The sequence below is a fragment of the Limulus polyphemus genome, unplaced genomic scaffold (genome assembly GCF_000517525.1).
Source record: "Limulus polyphemus unplaced genomic scaffold, Limulus_polyphemus-2.1.2 Scaffold488, whole genome shotgun sequence".
Lineage (NCBI taxonomy): Eukaryota > Metazoa > Arthropoda > Merostomata > Xiphosura > Limulidae > Limulus > Limulus polyphemus.
This window is the reverse complement of record NW_013666098.1, coordinates 488,746-508,555: the sequence shown is the minus strand read 5'-3', so window position 1 is coordinate 508,555 and position 19,810 is coordinate 488,746. Positions and strand designations below refer to the sequence as shown.

General features: G+C 33.9%; 1 long non-coding RNA gene across 1 annotated transcript; it reads right to left on the bottom strand.

The window, feature by feature from the left end:
- Positions 1 to 3,275: 3,275 nt before the first annotated feature.
- Positions 3,276 to 16,285, bottom strand: LOC106458582. Its single transcript, XR_001290785.2, has 3 exons — positions 16,219 to 16,285; positions 16,148 to 16,152; positions 3,276 to 3,335 (listed from the first exon to the last, which is right to left on the bottom strand). It is a non-coding gene; the product is annotated as an uncharacterized LOC106458582 (long non-coding RNA).
- Positions 16,286 to 19,810: the final 3,525 nt, after the last annotated feature.

Sequence of the window (19,810 nt, the reverse complement as noted above, 5' to 3'; positions counted from 1 at the left end):
AGTATCTTTTTGTTTGATTATTGTAACAAAGTAAAGGGTTATATTTTTGTTTGATTATTGCAACTAAGTAAAGGGGTATCTTTCACTCTGGAATATTTTTTTTGATTGTTGTAGATAAGTAAAGAAGAAACTTTATCTTTGATTGTTGTAACTAAGTTAAGGGGTATCTTCCACTCTGGTATCTTTTAGTTTGATTGCTGTAAGTAAATAAATAAATATATTTCTGTTTGATTGTTGTAACTATGTAATAGGGTACCTTTTTGTTTGATTGATGTAACTTAGTATAGGGGTATTTTATTGTTTGATTGTTGTAACTATGTATAGGGGTATCTTACTGTTTGATTGTTGTACCTAAGTAAAGGGGTATTTTTCACTCTGGTATCTTTTTGTATGAGTGTTGTAGCATAGTAAAGGGGTATCTTTCTGTTTGATTATGGTAACAAAGTAAAGGGCTATATTTTTGTTTGATTATTGCAACTAAGTAAAGGGGTATCTTTCACTCTGGTATATTTTTGTTTGATTGTTGTAGCTAAGTAAAGGGGAAACTTTCTCTTTGATTGTTGTAACTAAGTTAAGGGGTATCTTTAAGTTTGATTGCTGTAAGTAAGTAAAGAAATATCTTTCTGTTTGTTTATTGTAACTAAGTAAAGGGGTATTTTTAACTCTGGTATATTTTTATTTGATTGCTGTAGCTAATTAAAGGGATAATTTTCCGTTTGATTGTTCTAACTAAGTTAAGGGGTAGCTTTCATTCTGGTATCTTTTTATTTGATTGCTGTAACTAAGTAAAGGTGTACCTTTTCCTTTGATTATTGTAACTAAGTAAAGGGGTATCTTTCTGTTTGATTATGGTAACAAAGTAAAGGGCTATATTTTTGTTTTATTATTGCAACTAAGTAAAGGGGTATCTTTCACTCTGGTATATTTTTGTTTGATTGTTGTAACTGAGTAAAGGGGTATCTTTCTGTTTGATTGTTGTAATTAAGTAATATGGTACGTTTTTGTTTGATTGATGTATCTAAGTATAGGGGTATCTTTTACTCTGGTATCTTTTTGTTTGATTGCTCTAATTAAGCAAAGGGATATCTTTCTGTTAAGTAATAAAGGGGTGTCTTTCAATTTGATTGTTGTAACTAAGTATACAGGTATCTTTCACTCTGGTATATTTTTGTTTGAGTGTTGTAGCTAAGCAAAGGTATATCTTTCTGTTTGATTGTTGGAACAAAGCAAAGGAGTATCCTCCACTCTGGTATATTTTTCTTTGATTGTTGTATTAAGGGGTATCTTATTATTTTATTGTTGTATTAAGGGGTATCTTATTATTTGATTGTTGTAACTAAGTAAAGAGGTATCTTACTCTTTGATTGTTGTAGCTAAGTAAATGGGTATCTTTCTGTTTGATTGTTGTAACTAAGTAAAGGAGTATCTTTTTGTTTGATCATTGCAATTAATAAAGGAGTATATTTCCCTCTGGTATATTTTTGTTTGATTGCTGTAACTAATTAAAGGGATATCTTTCTGTTAGATTGTTGTAACTAAGTAAAGAGGTACCTGTTTGTTTGATTATTGTAACTAAGTAAAGGGGTATCTTACTGTTTGATTCTTGTAAATAAGTTAAGGGGTATATTTTTTTTGATTTTTGTAACTAAGTAAAGGGGTATATTTCACTCTGGTATCTTTATCTTTGATTGTTGTAACTAAGTAAAGGGGTATATTTCACTCTGGTATCTTTATCTTTGATTGTTGTAACTAAGTAAAGGGGTATCTTTTTGTTTGATTGTTGTAGCTAAGTAAAGTGGTACCTTTCACTCTGGTATCTTTCTCTTTCATTGTTGTAACTAAGTAAAGGGGTATGTTACTGTTTGATTGTTGTAACTAAGTAAAGGGGTATCTTACTGTTTGATTCTTGTAAATAAGTATAGAGGTATCTTTTTGTTTGATTATTGTAACTAAGTAAAAGTGTATCTTTCACTTTGGTATCTTTTTTGTTTGATTTTTGTTGCTAAGTAAAAGGGTAATTTTCTCTTTGATTGTTGTAACTAAGTTAAGGGGTAGCTTTTACTCTGGTATCTTTGTATTTGATTGCTGTAACTAAGTAAAGGGATATAATTCTGTTTGATTGTTGTAACTAAGTGAAGGGATACCTTGTCCTTTGATTATTGTAACTAAGTATAGGGGTGTCTTCTACTCTGATATAATTTTTTTATTGTTGTAACTAAGTAAAGGGGTACATTTTTCTTTGATTATTGCAAATAAGTATAGGGGTATATTTTATTCTGATATAGTTTTGTTTGACTGTTGTAACTAAGTAAAGGAGTATCTTTCTATTTGATTGTTGTAACTAAGTAAATGGGTATATTTTTGTTTTGTTATTGTAACTAAGTAAAGGGGTATCTTTTTGTTTGAATTTTGTAACTAAGTATAGGGATATATTTTGCTCTGATATATTATTGTTTGATTGTTGTATCTAAGTAAAGGGGTATCATACTGTTTGATTGTTGTAGCTAAGAAAAAAGGTATCTTTCTGTTTGATTGTTGGAACAAAGTAAAGGGTATTTTTCACTCTGGTATCTATTTGTTTGATTTTTGTAGCTAACTAAAGGGTATCTTTCTGTTTGATTGTTGTAACTAAGTAAAGGGTATCTTTCACTCTGGTATTTTTTGGTTGAGTGTTGTAGCTAAGTAAAGGAGTATCTTTCTGTTTGACTGTTTTAAATAAATAAAGGGGTATCTCTTTGATTGTTGTAACTAAGTAAAGGGGTATATTTTTATATGATTATTGTAACTAAGTAAAGGGGTATATTTAACTCTGGTATCTTTTTGTTTGATTATTGTAATTAAGTTAAAGGGTATCTTTCACTCTGGTATCGTTTTGTATGATTATTGTAATTAAGTAGAGGAGTATTTTCCACTTTTGTATATTTTTGTTTGATTGTTGTAACTAAGTAAAAGTGTATCTGTCTGTTTCATTATTTTAACTTTATAAATGGATACATTTTTGTTTGATTAATGTAACTAATTAAAGGGGTATCTTTCACTATGGTATCTTTTGTTTGATTGATATAACTAAGTAAAGGGTATATTTCACTGTGGTATTTTTTGTTTGATCGTTGTAACTCAGTAGAGAAGTATCTTTTTGTATGATTATTGTGACTAAGTAAGGGGGTATCTTTTATTCTCCTATCTTTTTTTGTTTGATCATTGTAACTAAGTAAAGGAGTATCTTTCTGTTTCATTATATAACTGATTGAAAGGGTATCTTTCTGTTTGATTAGTGTTTTGTTTGTTTGTTTGTAATTAAGCACAAAGCCACACTATGGGCTATCTGTGCTCTGCTTTCCATGGTTATCGAAACCCGGATTCTAGCGTTGTAAGTCCGCAGACATGCCGCTGTGCCACTGGAGGGCAGGTGATTTGTGTTTCTGAGAAAAAGAATAGCTATTCGGTATTTTGGTTTGATGTTTAAAAAACATGACTTTTTATTGCGTTATATGCCCTTTAAATTCAATATCAGTTTCTACCTAAACGCACCATGCATGAATACATGAAGTTAAATATCATCAGTATATTCTTACTGTCTGATATACACTCCTGATTTAAATTGGTAATGTTTCAGAGAAGAAGATGTAAGATTAGACGTCTTAAGAAAACTGAAAGACATGTCAATCTTACTAAACATGCAAATTCTACCAAGTTCTCCTACATCTTTAAATTCATTTTATTCCAAATGGAAAAAAAAACTTTTTTTGAAACATGGCGAAGTCAGTTTGATACAATAAAACTTGCGGAGGCCTACTAAAAATGCAAAAAGATTGTTGGAAAAACATAATTCTAGGTTTTCGATCATATAGTTTTTAGCATTAAAAGTTTTGAAATTGCAAAAACACAACTGGACCTTTTAGCATACGGAGGTAGTCATCCGACTTTACCCCACTTTGGCTCAGCCTCTGCTGAATTAAAAATTGTGACCTACTTGTAATCAGCACGGCGAGTTTTTAAAACCAATAAATACACTACCCGATATACTGTATTTGGGTCCCCCAGTGGCACAGCGGTATGTCTGCGGACTTCCAACGCTAAAAACCGGCTTTCGATACCCGTATTGGGCAGAGCACAGATAGCCCAATGTGTAGCTTAACTACAACCGTATTTGGTATTTAAAAAAAGGGTTAACAACAACGCGGTTTCTGTTTGTTTGAATACCAGACTGTACTTGGTTTCTTAATTCAAGATGCTAAGGAAACAAACGGCTATTTGTTTGTTTGTAGTTAACCACAAAGCTACACAATGGGCTATCTGTGTTGTGCTCACCACGGGTATCGAAACCCGTTTTTTAGAGTTATAAGCCTTTAGTCTTACCACTGAACCATTGTGGTCAAACGGTTTTTTTTTAAATCAAAATAAGTGTTTTCGTTGTTTTCTTTTTTAGAAACGTTAACATTTGTTATTCAGATTAGTTAAAGGATGTGTAATGTACACAATGTGACTATTTACAATTTATTTTAGTATAAATGGCTTAGCTTTACAAATGATCTATATTCTAGTAACATCTAGAGTACTTATCGTTTGATCAACTAGTACATAACGATGGGTTATTTACCTGTACGTGTGATTCGGAAAAATCTATTTTAGGAATACGGTCATTGAACTGGTGATTGGTTCGCCACTGGCCCTTACCAACCTTGATTTTGACTCTGACATTTTCTGTGGATCCGGTTTTTATTTAAGACATTAGGATATCTTGTGTTAGCCACTAAGCTAGGCTGTTTACAAAAAAGCCAAACATGAGCTGACAAACGAGCCTTTTTCTCAGAGTCTTATAAAACCGTTTGAGTTTCATCCAATCACGAGTTCATGTTGTCTAAGACTGAATATTTGTTTTATAATTATGACAAAAATATCCCTTTTCTAGGATATATTAATATTTACTTTTAAAAACCAAAGCAAATTTTATATGCCAAGGTGGAGAGGTTTCCTCTAAAATTTGGGATATTTTCCAGATGTTGAATGAATGTCAAATAAGTGAAAATTTGTTGTTGTTTTTTATAGTTAGAAATCATTAAGACTAGTGGACTTGATATAACCACAAACATAGGCAAATGAGCCCATATGTTCACCAAGTTGCTATTTGAACTTTAAAAATTATGTTAGGACGCCTCAAGATTATATTTGGTCTTCAAACTCTGCTTGAAATCACAAACAGACAAGTGCAGCTTTTCTCTGAATTTTATATACATTTTAATTTTCTTTGTTTGACTTTTAGGTATTGAACACTCAAAGTTGTGTTTCAGTTACTCTTCTGTACCTCAAGTTCGAACTGTGTTTTAGTACTTCTCTAACTAGAGTTAAAAAGTATTTTGAGACTTTAGTGCTCTCTCGAATAGAAGTAAGAATCTAAAATTCAAACAAAGCATTGCGTTTTCAGTATCTAAAATTGAAACATTGCACTGAGTTTTCAATAATATAAATTGAAATAGATCTTCGAGTCGTTAATGTTTCTCAAAAAAAGTAGAAATGTTATTACAACTTCGCATACACACGAGTCAAAGTTTTGTTTGGGTTTGACAGTCATACAAGGCAGTTCCGATTTGATCTTCACAGACACACACTCTAGTTATGGTTTTGTTAGGTCTTTACAGACTGACTAGCCAAACTTCTTCTCGGACACACTCGAATTAGAGTTTTCTTAGGTTTTCACAGACTGAAGAGTCAAAGTTCTTTTCGGACACATTCGAATCGGGGTTTTGTTAGGTCTTTACAGATTGATTAGTAAAAGTTCTGTTTTATCCTCAGACACGCTTGAATCATGGTTTTGTTATGTATTAAAATATTGAATCAAGGTTCTGTTTTATTCTCAGACACGCTTGAGTCAGGGTTTTGTCGTGTATTTAAAAAACTGACTGGTAAATGTTCTGTTTTACCCTCGGACAGACTCGAATTGGGATTTTATTTGAACCTTACAAACAGATCTATGGATTTTTTTCTCAAGGTTCACAAAAGGTCACGTCAGTGACAATTTCGAAATACATTAATATTTAATTTTTCTATTTATATACGAAAATGAAACCGATTTAAAGGTCTTGCTATAAAGTTTTATGTGCTGACAGTGGAAAGGGGATGTCTTCTTCTTCTGAAATCGAATGTCCGAGAAACGCCACATTCAAGTTTACAAAACTATTGATTATTAGGCCTACTAGGTTACAATGTATATAGAGAAAATAAAGTAAATTAAATCAGCACTTAATAAAAACACTAATGAAGTAATAGCTGATTCCAGATTTTGAAGTGTTTTTACATTCGAGTGGGATAACAATGATATTGCTATGTTAGATTCAGGTGTATGAAAAAACTTGTCACAAGCAGAAAAATATATATAGTTTTGTTTAAAAATATTTTTCGAAGATAACACTGGAAGTATCGTTGTCTTGAATGGTGGTCGGGGTAATAATACGTAAATATTAATTTTTTTTACACAGCTTTCAACTGTTGTACGGTAGGGAACTAGATATGTTTGTTTTAGAGCAAAGCCACAGTGGGCTATCTGCTCTGTGTCCACAGCAGGGAATCGAACCCTGGATTTAAGCGTTGTAAGTCCGTAAACTTACCGCTGTCCCATCGGGGGACAAAGGGGTGCTCGAAATGATTTTCATTCTTTAAGATGAAGTTTTTACTAGAGCTCAACCTTCTTTTCTTTCTAAAGTCCGCAAACTCGTATATATACAAGACAATTAAAAATTGTTCATTTAAAAGGGGAATTGGGATTGTCAAAAAAATTCAGGAAACAAGTTGAATCAAATTGCAAAGATTATATTTTCAAACCTACAACTAAGGACTCTAAAAAAAAGTAAACAAACTAGGCTGGAAATAGAGTCTACATTATTTTCTCAAGCTACAAATCTGTATTTTGACTCCATGTCTACAGTACTTATCAATTTTACCTAAGTAAAGGGGTATCTTTCTGTTTGATTGTTGTAAATAAGTTGAGGGGTATCTTTTTGTTAGATTGTTGTAACTAAGTAAAGGGTATCTTTCACTCTGGTATCTTTTTGTTTGATTGTTGTAGCAAAGTAAAGGGGTATTTTTCTCTTTCATTGTTGTAACTAAGTAAACGGGTATCTTTTTGTTTGATTATTGTAACTAAGTAAAAGTGTATCTTTTTGTTTGATTATTGTAACTGAGTAAAGGGGTATTTTTCACTCTGGTATATTTTTGTTTGATTGTTGTACCTAAGTAAAGGGGAAACTTTCTCTTTGATTGTTGTAATTAAGTTAAGGAGTATCTTTCACTCTAGTATCTTTTAGTTTGATTGCTGTAAGTAAGTAAAGAAATATCTTTCTGTTTGATTGTTGTACATGTCTACAGTACTTATCAATTTTAGTGGAACCAAAATAGGGATTTGTAGCTTGAGAAAATAATGTCGACACTATTTCCAGCCTAGTTTGTTTACTTTTTTAGAGTCCCTAGATGTAGGCTTGAAAATATAATATTTGCAATTTAATTCAATTTGTTTCTGTACTTTTTTGACGCTCCATTATTCCCTTTTTTATATTATTAATTTTCTTGTTTCTTAATTTTTATGTCCATTTATGGAGAATATATTTTAAGCTACATACGTGCATATGCATCCGGTTGAACGTTACATGTTTTGCAACAGTTTACCGCTGCATTTGCTATTTTTCCACACAACCATTATTTACTGAGTCAGGTAGTTTTGTGTCTGTGGTTTCGTGTAAACACACGTTTAACAAGAGAAGTACATAAATCAGTAGAGTAAATTACCACTCACAAGAGTAGAGACATATACTATGGTAATCGTCTACTGTTAGAAATAGTCGCATAAAACCACGTAGAGGCAAAGTACAACAGCTAACTCGAGAAATGATGAATCCTCAACGTGGCAGTTCCCAATTAATGTGCTATGAGTTGCTTAAATTATTTTCCAATTAATACACATTAATAAAACACCCGATTTTTTCAATGGCGGACAGTGAAGGAATTATAGAAATTCTTCAGGGCGAAAAAAAACAAAGGCATTTGAATTAATTTTAAACTACCGTATGTCATACTCATTATTGCATTGGTTACTATTGTCCATGTTTCAGTTAAATATGCGTTGGCGTTTTTTCTGTAGCGGCTTGTAAAACTATAATCAATAATAATAAGTCTGGAGACACTGATATATGTATGAACTTTGTTTATTTTAACAAAACGAAGTGTTTCTGACTAGAATAAAATGGAGCATTTTCAACTAGTATAACAGTGCTTAAATGGCTTCAACATTTCTGTGATGCTTGAATGGTTTCGAAGAGTTTATGTTGGTAGTTTTAGAAAGTGGAAATCTGTACTTTCAAGAATAAACTTAAAAATAGCCCTACAACCTTCGCAGAAGCTTGTTTAGTAGCTGTGCACAGATTTTGGCTCAGTATACCCAGCCGTTTTTACTGTAGACTTCGGTGCTTGAATGGCTTCGAAGAGAAACTTGGCCAGTAGCGATTAAAATACTGATAAATTGTTTTTAATTATGCACAAAGCTACACAAGGGCTATCTGTGCTCTGCCCACCACTGGTATCGAAGCCCGGTTTCTAGCATTGTAAGTCCGCAGACATACCGCTGTGCCACTGGGGGCTAAAATACTGATAAAATCGTTGCTTCTCTTTCAAAAATCAACATAAAAATAGTCCTTATGACCTGCACAGAAGTTTTTTTTTTGTAGGTTTGCCCAGGTTTTAATAAAATATTTTCTGTAGGCTTGTGAAACAAGAATAATATGAATAATAATAATATGAAGAACAAATGGATGAATTTTTAATTTTGTCTAACAATCAGAAAATAACTTTTTTTGCTATTATCAATATCTTAGCAGCCTTAGCCATTGAGATAAAAGGTCTTGAGTGTTGTTTCAAGAACAAGTGTGCTTGTTAAAATGGGTTTTGCTCGTATATTCTATTAGAATTTTTTGTGGAATTACTGGGCAAACCCTATTATGAACCACTATTATGGTTAATGATGTATTCACGTCGAGTGTTTTGTTTTGTTTGTATCACGACATGTTTTTATCAATGAGCAGACTTACAAAGATAGTTGAAGATATATTAAAGTGTATTTTCGTAATATTTTACAATACTGTGTTTATATTGGTCCTACTGTGTTTTTCCCCAGTAGTTTAGCGATAACCTTACAGTTTTACAACGCTAACATCCGGGGTAAAATTCCCCGTGGTGGGCAGAGCGTGGATAGCCTATTACGAGGGTTTGCACTAAAGCAAATTCGACTGTGTTGATACGGGTTTTTCTGATAGTGACAACGTTCTCCTGATAGTGACAACGGTCTTCGGTGATAAGTTGTAATGATTTCTCATTTTCTAATGACCTTATTTTCATTGAATCAATAGAAACTTATGGGGTGATTTAAACATGCAGGCTTCAAATGATAAAATTGCACCAGGAATGCAAAACTTCGAACAACTAGTCTATTCCCTTCAAAAAAAAAAAAAGACCGAGTATTGATTACATCCGTTTCAACTCTCATGTAGCTTGCTCGATCGTTCTAACCTTCAGGTGCATTACAATCTTTGAAATGGTTAAGCAAATAGTGCCTTGTAAACATTTAGGAATTCAATTTTTATCGGAATTTTACGACAAATATTGTTTAGAGCTTTGGAAAGTTCAGAGGTTCAACTTTGCCGTGGAGACACGACATTACATGGAACGTGTACAAAACAAAAAGTGGGGAGAGTTATCAAAAGTGGCCAAATAAACACTTCATTTAATTGAAAAGTTCTAATCCGTTAGATCACAATCTTTTTTTAAGCGCAGCTTTAAATCGATGATGACAAAGTCAGAACAGACACACGATAATCCAATAATTTCAAGATGTTCCAGTGGGAAAAGATGTAAGTCAATGACGTCATCGACTTCTAAATATTTCATGTTTAAGTATGTAATTTCGATTGCACTCTACTGTACACATTCAGGGGTTATCTGAAGAAACAAATTCCAGAGTTTGTTTATCTAATGCTGACGCTGGAGAGAACACAGGTCATGCACAACCTGGTATACACCTTATTTGCTATAGATGTCATACATATACCTGACAATTAGTGTAGGACGTCTACTAGCTTACTTGTAGGTGAGGATTCGTGGTTTTCACCCCTTTGCCACAACAACGCATTCCGCTCTTTGGAGCCGTAGGAACGCTATAAGAATGGCGGTTAAATCCCACAATTCGATCAGGTAACAGTAGCCCAATTATTGGCGGTGGGTGCTGTTAACTCTCTGCCTTCTATCAGATCAACATGCGCAGATAACTTACTTGTGTTAGCTACTAGGCCACTCCTGGTCCACTTTCAAAGAACAGAAGTTACATATAGTTCTAATTTTTGTAATGTGTGACATTTGTTTCATGAGTATTGTCATGTTTATTTTTAGGACCGGATTCTGTACAGTAGGTACCTGTGACTTGTTGGCGATAAATGTCAACAATAAACGGACAGCACACAATCCACTTGTTTAAAAATCATATATATTCAAAATAACTCAAACGTATGTACAGAAAATTCGTTACACTATTGTTTACCACAGTTGAATCTAGAACTCTAAATAATTTACCTTTTCGTCAAAAGTCCACACAGTCTGGTTCAATTACTTTAGAACCCAACTGATAAGATGAATTATTATTCTTTATCTCTGTTGTTACAATAGAGTCTGTGATAATTTCACTTTAGAAATCATCCTAGCTAATCTGACAATCGCGCAGTCTATCTTCCACTTTTTCCTCTTTGACGTTCACTAACTTACTTTTACTTCTTTGTATCTGCACGTATTTATAACACACAACAGAAAAATCTAGAAATACCTAGCCCTCTGGTAACAACAATATTAAACATAACGAGAAAAACTTAGAAGCTTCGAGTAAGATGATGTCAACAATATTACAACAGTCTAGTACACCAGTCAAACTGCATACACAACCTATCGTACAGAGGTACATAACGAAACTTGTCATAATTATTACTTTTAAAATGATTAACTTTTAACCTTCTTGTTATGAAAACTAAATAATCATTAAATATTAGATCAGTAAATAAACTAAGTAATAACCCTTAAACTGAACAGTTTTGCCAGCAGGTATTATTTCCTTTCAGCCCTAATATTTATGTGAATTTGAATAAGATGATCTTGTCTACACGTAAGTGTTTTGCGATATATTTAATAACATTTGTAAGTGAAAATACAGTCGCTGTATTTTCTTTTTCTATTTTTTATAGCAGAGTATTTTTTGCGTATTTTGGTACATAGAGGCATCTATTGAAGGAGAAAATCACAGCCAGTCATACTGAAGTTTCTTGCTGTTACATTGTTAGGGTATATAAGCATAGCGTGGCCATGATAGCCATATATATATTTTTTTCTTTAAATTAATTCTCGAAGTATTACTATCATTTATCTTTATAAATAGTTTGTGAACATACTTTTACGGTTTCATATTACTTTCATTATCCCCTAGTAAATGTGATCTTTCGGTACACTTCAAACATTGACACGATGTTCCATGAACTCCATAACTCCAGATTCCAAGTGGCAACTGATACTATGATATACAGGGTATGTATAGTATTAATTATGCATATCAAACTCTACACGTTTAATATCTTATTTACTCTGAAGCAAGCAAAATGTAAAAGGTAAGATAAAAATAAAAGTTAAGATCTCTATTTTGTGAGATTATACTGTTTATTTACTCTTCGCTATTGAAAATTTGTATAACCCCAACGGTACTTCAAGCCAAACACAACAAAGATCCCTTTTGAAAGGATTACAGTCCGCAGGAACTTCTGTAAACATTGGTTTCAGTTAGATATGTTACACGGTAAACCAGGCAGCGGCAAGACTGGTTAGTGTACACTAAGTTAACATCTTTGTAGTATGGAAATATACGCTGACAAAAAACTGCTTATCATCTAGTTCCCAAAGAAACAGAAGATTAATAGAAAAAAAAGAGATAGATAAGTAGGTTGGGGTTAGTGACCTTGCTTTGAACAAGAAAATCTAGCATGAAGAATAACAGTTTAAAAATAGTACTTTATTTGTTATTTGTGTCTTCAACTGAAAAAGGAATAACATTTATTTGGGTCTACGTTTACATTTTTCACATCATTGATTATCAAACAGTATTTTTTTCGTTTCTAAAATGTTAGTAATTTTGTGATCTATACGTTTTTACACACACACACATATATCCGTATGTAGGTATGTGTATATTTACCAGTACAAACACTTTTGGTTATTTTCTGAAAAGTTTAACCTTGGGAGCTTCAGATACATTTGAATATTTACGCTGCTAGTTTAGCTTAGATTTATTTGAAACGTGGTTTGGTTTTTAGAACCCTTCCTTGTTTCAAACAGATAGACTAGACGGAAGACAGGTAGTCAACAGCAACCACCACAAACCTCTTTGGAATTTAACTACCACTCTTTTAGCTCACCCATGGCCCCATAGTGCGTTTTGGGAGCGAATCGTTAACACTTTGATTTATAGTTGAAACAAATGTCACACATTACACAAACTAGAATCCGGGTTTCGATACCCGTGGTTCGCAGAGCACAGATAGCCCATTGTGTAGCTTTGAGCTTAACTTCAAACAAACAAAAACATTACAAAAATTAGAACTATGTGTAACTTCTGTTCTTTGGAAGTGGACCAGGCGTGGCCTGGTATCTAACGTACTCGGATTGTGAATCGGATTCGAACTTCGCATACCGTTCCCACGGAAACGCGCTTCGCGCATTGGAAGCGTCATTATTACATCTTATGACGTAGTTTAGAGAAATATTGTTTGTTTGTAGGTAAGCATAAAGCTACACAATGGGCTATCTGTGCTGTACCCACCACGTGTATCGAAACTCTATTTTTAGTGTTATAAGTCCACATATATACCGCTGAGCCACTGGGGGCTAGTGTTATAACTTACTCTATATATGTAAAAATCTGCAAATATATTTTACAAAGTATACTCATATACAAAAGTATATGCGTGAAAATATTTATCTGCATTTCTTAAATTTGTCGAAATAATGAAGCTGTTACCTTACGATTTAATTTACTTAAAATAAATCAAACCGTTGTAATATTTACGAAATATAATACCAAATTAATATAAAAAATTAAAGAGTCGCCCTCCTTATTCATATGATTTCGTTATGATATCTTTCATGATTTGTTACACTTCGAATTTTGCTAAAGTGTGGGGACGATATTGTATGTGTTAAAAGAAGTATAGGCCCGGCATGGCCAGGTGGTTAGGGCGCTCGACTCGCAATCTGAGGGTCGCGGGTTCGAATCCCCTTCACACCAAACATGCTCGCCCTTTCAGTTGTGGGGGCGTTATAATGTGACGGTCAATCCCACTATTCGTTGGTAAAATAGTAGCCCAAGAGTTGGCAGTGGGTGGTGATGACTAGCTGCCTTCCATCTAGTCTTACACTACTAAATTAGGGACGGCTGGCGCAGATAGCCCTCGTGTAGCTTTGCGCGAAATTCAAAACAACAAACAAAAGAAGTATAAACACGTTGTTGGTTGTGAAATCGATCACATTCAATACTAAAGTCTTGTCATAACTTAGAGGATAATAAACAACTCCCGCCGCCAACTCTTGGGCTATTCTTCTATGATCGAATTGTGGGATTTGACCGTTACTTTTACAACGCATCCACCATCTCAAAGTGGGGGGCATATTTTTGGGTTAATAAGTCTGAGCTACCTGATTCATAGTGGGAGCACACTAGGAAGTATCGCAACGCCCTGCCTTATCGTAGTTAACTCTTGGATGATCTGACCAAAAGGGAAAATCTCCACAAATGAGTGTTGTTTGTTCTTAAACACAAAGCTACACAAAGGGCTATCTGTGCTCTGCCCACCACGAGTATCGAAACCCGGTTTCTAACAGTATAAGTCCGCAGACATACTGGGGGCACACCACAAATGAAAAAACGACATGTGGGAAGTAGCCACTCGCAATTGCAATGGCACATCAACAACCAAAGGCTGTACATTTTCTAAGAAGGATACTAACCTTTATTTAGATAGAAAACCAGTCCTCGTTTAATATAGGTATAGAAACGCATAATTATATCCCCAATTTTAGTTAAATAGGAACATCATCCCAGATTTAGATAGACATTGTTGTGTAGAAACATCATGCCAAATTTAAATAGATATTGTTATATAAGAACATCATTCCAGATCTAGGCAGGCATAGAAATAACTAGAAAATCATATACAGATACATATATACACGCAATAAGTAAATAAATTCGATGACGAGGAACCCACTTTGAGACTAATAAGCTTGGAGACGGCTTGAATGGGTAATGAAGAAAAACTTTAATATAAGTTTAACATAACAGCAAATGTACAACGTTTAGACAAGGTTTTGTCATCATCAGGTTCATTTGCTGTTATGTTAAACTTATAAATAAATAAATTATTGGATAAATCAGCGGACTTCTCTCTCTAAACTCTCGAAAAGGAAATAATCAAAAATGAAATATCCTTCGTCTACACGTATTTCTATTACGTATATCAAAAGTTAACAGACTAGAAAAATAAAACCTGCAAAATAGTTATTGTTTGTTATTAAACACAAAGCTACACAATGGCCTATCTGCCGGTTTCTGACAGTATAAGTCCGCAGATATGCCGCTCTGTCACTAGGGGGCCTTACAAAACAGTAAAAATAGCAAGAAAAACTCGTGCATGTAAATTCTTCCGCAAGACAAAATGCATATTTTTATTTCAATAAGTATACTTGGAGCGTCCAAGTATTTTGTGTTCATTCAAACATCGGTTTGAAAATCGAAATTCCTCTTTTTTTTTAAGCCCATTTTGCAATATTAATTATAATCACACCCATAGGTATAATGGCGCAACTATAATTTGGTAAAATAATTGCCCGCTACTTTATAGATTAATATTGATTGGTTACCTTAGGATTACGGGAGTTAATATTTAAATACAAATTTTATGTTGTAAAGTTCAAATTATTTTAAAGGGAACAACATCGAAATAACAAATTATCTACAAATATAGATCTCTATGAGGCTGTATTATTCCCAAGTGGAGATAATAGCTTTCATATTTGTTCGTAAAGTTCCGTTATTTGTTATACACATGGTTGTATAAATTTATGGATTTATGTACGAAAGTCATAGACTTTCTCGAATTATATAGAAAAAATTATGTACAATCAGTACTAAATAAAATCGCCTGGAGATTTTCGCTCTGTGCATCGCCCCCTTCCCCTTCATACCTCCCTGTTAAGCTGTGTGTATCAAAGCTTATCAAAATTTGTATAATTTCAACACTGAGCTAAACGTAACTGTGATACTCAAAACACTATAAATTATCTCAACTCGTCGCTAGAGGCGCCAAAATATATATTCTTATTAAAATACTAGACCAATATAAATGGGTAGCAGTTAATTAAACACTTTTTAACTTTCGCACCTAATTTACTAAAACTATATCTATCTATTTTACATTAAACTAACTAAGATTTAAAATAATGTTTGTTTTTCCAATTATTTCTTGCATCTTTCAGAACATAAACGTTCGATTTTATCACATTGCATCACCTCTCTGGATACTGTACACATTACAATGCTGTTTTATCTTCTTGTAATAATTGTGATATTTATATTGGATTTAATTCCCTGTTCTGTATGTGTGCAGGTTTTCACATAACATGTTGTTGAGAAAGTGGTTAAGTTGGTTACGTTCTAAGCTACTTTTGTTCCTTTGTTATTCTCAGAACGTTATCGCCCGGAGAGGATATTTCTCAATCCGACAATGTTGTGAAAAATATCAACAGAAGTTTCCTTCAACAGCTAGAGCTTGGCATGGCCAGGTGGTTAAGGCGCTCGACTCGCAGCCTGTGGGTTCGATCCCCACCCCACCAAACGTGCTCGCCTTTTCAGCCGTGATAGCGTTATATTGTGACGGCAAATCCCACCAATCGTTGGTAAAAGAGTAGCCTAAGAGTTGGCGGTGGGTGATGATGACTAGCTAGTGCAGATATCCCTTGTGTAGATTTGCGCGAAATTCAAACCAAATCAACAGTTATTCAGGTGAGATCTAGAGGTCACGACCCCACCTATATTGTTTGTGTGTTCATAACCAAGTACAACGCTACACAATGTGCTAGCTGTGTTTTTTTCACCACGGGTATTGAAACCCGGTTTCTAGCATTGTAAGTCCGCAGACATTCCGCTGTGCCACTGAGGGGCCCTATATTGTAAGGAGAATGAACAGTAACGTGAGTAGCGCTAGTCATCCTAGGTTAAAGCAACGTTACATTTAGTCGGTTTTTTGTCTGGAATATCTCTTGAGTTGATCTAGTCAGGATAAGAGAAAAAGTTAAACAAAAGAAAGTATTCAGTCTAATGTGGTTAATATTCAAGCAAGTACACACACACTATGTTTGTGTTTAGTGTTCGAACAGAGCATTTCGTTTTACTCTTTGTCTCGTTATTTCACTCGACTCAGTTAATAAGAGAACGAGTATTACTCGGTAATCGCAATTTTAAGCGAATCTACTATTATCTAACAGACCTAACTCTGACGTCACTTCAGTCTCACCTGGATATACTACACTTACAGGTGGTACCAGAAACAAAAGCACAGCTAATGAGTCCTTAACACTCTTCAAATGTTCGCACACATAATTTTTATATGTCGATGAAGTAAGTGGATTAAAGTTAAAATGTTAAACACGAGAGGGCGCTAGCCATAAGGGAAACACAAATTGAGCTACTTCTGTTTTTGTTAATTACCACTGTGAATTTACAAACAATTGCGGAAAAATAAGAATTTATTATTAGGTCTTATGACACCTTATTAGGCCCTCTGGGAACATAAGCTATGCAAATTACCATGTACTTATTTAGTTGTAAAGGTTTATAATAAAATATATTGAAGTTGGGCACAGTGATAAAAAACGTACAATCCAAATTCAAATTACCACCAATCCCAAATACTTTTTATTTATTTATTCACTTATTAAGGTTAGATAAGATAAGTATAATAATAATAATAATAATAATAAGCGCCTTTGGTAAGACGGAATTGCGAAATTAAGGGCCTGTGAAGTAATCCACTAGAATTATTAGGAATATTCAATACTGCTGTAACTCGTGGTAAATAAATACAGGACAAACTAACTGCCTGTAACTCGTGATAAATACAGGACAAACTAACTGCCACGATCCTACTAGTTTGTTGGTAGGATAGATACATAAACAAATGGACCAATCGCGAGCTTTTCGCACTTGCTGTTGTCTGAGGGGAGGATAACATATTACTGATTTCTTTTCCTGGTTGCGTAATAAGTTTGTCAAGGCTAGATTGTTTACAAATAGATGAAGTAATTAGAACGATCGTGCAGTTTTCAAGGTTATATCCTCGTCTTGTTTTTGTCAAATCCAATAACCAAACTACCAAGTACGGTTCACTAGACTTGTTTCAGCACCCCGTATATTTTTAATTGCTATAATATATCATAGATTATTGTACTTTAATATTTTTCCACGTTGCCAAGGTCGTCTCACTCTTCTATACTTTGGAAGTCCGGGTTTTTTTTGTTTTTGTTTTTTTAGGAACATAAAGAACAAGTTTTTACGACGTGTACAGTTTAATATACGATTTGCATTTGTTTACAGCCAATTGTATTGGTAATGTGTTTATTGCCATCTGTTTGTTTGTCGTCCAGACTCCTCATGACAACCGTCAAACAATAACCCTGGAATTAATGCTGTAGGTTTCCTGCTGGATCCTTTTTTGCTTTGTATTTGTCAGAAAAGAAGAGATTTCACCCGAATATTTTGTCCAATTCTTTACGCTTAGTGTTGTAAAAAATCAGTATGAAAGCGGTATAAATAACAAGTGATGGTAACTTGAGTGTCAAAGCTAGTGTCACAAATTTGCCATATGAACGGTCCATGGCATATCTAAAAATGGGAAAATTTGGGAGAAACATATGAAGATTTCAACCTTTCGTCAGGTTAGTTTGTAGTGGCACAATGGTATGTCTGCGGACTTATACTACTAGAAACCGGGTTTCGATACCCGTGGTGGGCAGAGCACAGATAATCCTTTGTATAGCTTTGTGCTTAATATCATTCCAAAAATCGAGATAATTCATGAGGATAGAAGCTTTTTAACAATAAATGTCACTCGATAGTCATAATTCTATATTTTTGCTGTTAAGCATAAGCAACACAATGAGTTATCTGTATTGTGTCAACCGCGAGTATCGAAACTCGATTTTTAGCGTTATAGGTCCTCAGACTCACCTCTGAGCCACAGGGGTTCAAATTTCATAATCAAGTATGGTATGTATTACAGCCTAACACTTGAAGGTATGGATCATAACTTTATTAAGTTATTACCTAACACTTGAAGGTATGGATCATAACTTTATTAAGTTATTACCTAACACTTGAAGGTATGGAGGTGTGGATCATAACTTTATTAAGTTATTATCTAACACACTGTGCGACATGGAGGTGTGGATTATAACTTTATTAAGTTATTACCTAACACACTTGGCGACATGGAGGTGTGAATTATAGCTTTATGAAGTTATTACCTAACATATTTGGCGACATCGAGGTGTGGGTCACCAGTTTATTAGGTTGGTACTTCACACTTGCAGCTCCTCTCTCCCTGTAGAGCTTGTTAGATGGAATTTTGACATGACGTAGTGATGACGTGTAACGCCAAGAAATTCCCGAATTTCTAGATTTGAAGTATGTGCAAGATACGAATAGAGTTTCCTACATTTTTTTTGGGGGGGGGGTATTGTAATAATATCGATTTAACGAGTGAGTTAGTCAGCCAGTTTTGAGTTTGAACTACAATAATTAAGTGACTATTTAGTTTTACTTGTGAGTTAGGCTTATCGCTTGGTGATTTTGTAGAACTTGTTGTAGAAGAAATAAAACGATTTCACTTTCGTTAAGTGAGTTGGACTTTATACTTACTGAAGACCCCGCTCAACGATAGAAACCGTTAAAACAGTATCTTCGTATAAGTTACTTAACAGTTACATTTGGAGATGATTATCTTATTTGAATTTATCGAAATCTGTTTAGCGTGTATTTTCGTTAAGTAAGAGTTTTCTTAATTTTAGCGATTTACGTTTTATGGAAAATCAGACTGATCGTAATGTCCACAAAAGATATTACAAAACTAACACGCATACCACACTTATATATCATATACTCATTGAAATAGAAAAAATATAACAAAAAAAACACTAACATGAGACATAAATATCTAAATGGACAAACACATGAGTAAGTTTACATTTAAACATGAGTTCACATCATGACTGCGGTTGTAAACCGGATGCATAATTTTATATTGTGTTTAGTAATCAAATCTCAGATAAGCCTCACAGCAATACACGGGGAGTTTTTTTTTTCTTCTCATGACAAGGACGATCTCTTTTACAGTAAGCAGCTACATGCATTAAAATACTTTGTCCTAAATTTTATGCCCTTCAGTGGTTCAGCGGTAAGCTTGTGGGCTTATAAGTGATACTAGAATTTGGGGTTTGATTCTTGTGATCAGCACAGCGCATGTATCCAATTGCGTAGCTTTCGCTTAAAAACGAATAAACCTAAACTTGATTTTAAGCCACTTAGTACCTGTCAACACAAAACTTTTGTAATGAATAGAATCCCAGAAATATTCGAAAAAGCGCTCGTGAAGTATTTATAGTAGAAACATTACAATAGTTTACAGTACTT